Genomic DNA, 1,193 nt, shown 5'->3' with positions numbered 1-1,193 from the left:
CCTATTTTTATCTAAAAATGTTCTTGCGGGGCTGGAGAGATGGCTCAGTGGTTAAGAGCATTGCCTGCTCTTCCAAAGGTCCTGAGTTCACTTCCCAGCAACCACATGGTGGCTCACAACCATCTGTAATGAGGTCTGGTGCCCTCTTCTGGCCTGCAGACATACACGCAGAAAGAATATTGTATACATAATAAATAAATAAATATTAAAAAAATATATACACAAAAGATCTGTTAGGGAAGGAAAAAAGAATAATAAATAACCCAGGCTCCTGCTGAGCCCAGCAGTGGTTTGTGTGCCCAGTGAGACTCCACTGGAGAAAACTTATTTTTCCTTTATGAACAGTTGTCAACTGGAGATGGCATCTAAGTTAGAGATGGGGTCTTGCGTCCATTTTCCCCTCAGAGCTGGGACCCCATCTGACCGAGACTCATGCAAGCCCTGTGCATGTTGCCAGTCTTTGATCATATGTGTGTCGTCCTGCTATGTCTAGAAGGCCTTGTTGGCCAGGCATGGTGGCACATGCCTTTAATCCCAGCACTTGGGAGGCAGAGGCAGGTAGATCTCTGTGAGTTCAAGGCCAGCCTGGTCTACAGAGAAACCCTGTCTCAAAGAAACAAAATAAAACAAAACAAAAAAGATAGAAGGCCTTATTTCCTTGGTGTTCCATATGCCCTCTGGCTCTTACAATCTTTCTGCCTCCTCTTTTACAAGATTTCATAGGTTCCTCTGAGCCTTGTGGGGAAGAATTGATGGAGACACCCTAGTTAGGACTGAGTGACCATGGTCTCTCACTCTTTGCACATTGTCTGGCTGTGGGTCTCTGTTTTTGATCCCATCTACTGGCTATCCTGAAACTAACTCTGTAGGCCAGGCTAGCCTTGAACTCCACACCAGATTTATGCTGTTCTTGGGAGAGATAACCCAAGGTTTTCTGCACAGTGGGCAAATACTCTCCTGAACTACATCCTAATCCCGAGCCTGGAACTCTCTGTAGAGGTAGCCAAGGATGACTTTAAACCTCTGATCCTCCTGACTCCACCTCTCAAATACTGGGATTATGGAAATAGCTATCTACTGGGGGCAGAAGCAGAGGCTTGGAAGTCTCCCAAAAGCTGAGTCCTCCAGGGGAACATGCAGTGTAGGGTGTTGTCTGCTGAGGACTGACTGACACTGAGTCCTCCAGTGGGGCC

The sequence above is a fragment of the Microtus ochrogaster genome, chromosome 8, assembly GCF_000317375.1.
Source record: "Microtus ochrogaster isolate Prairie Vole_2 chromosome 8, MicOch1.0, whole genome shotgun sequence".
Taxonomy (NCBI): Eukaryota; Metazoa; Chordata; class Mammalia; order Rodentia; family Cricetidae; genus Microtus; species Microtus ochrogaster.
The sequence above is the reverse complement of the archived record's forward strand: the minus strand, read 5'-3'. Positions refer to the sequence as shown.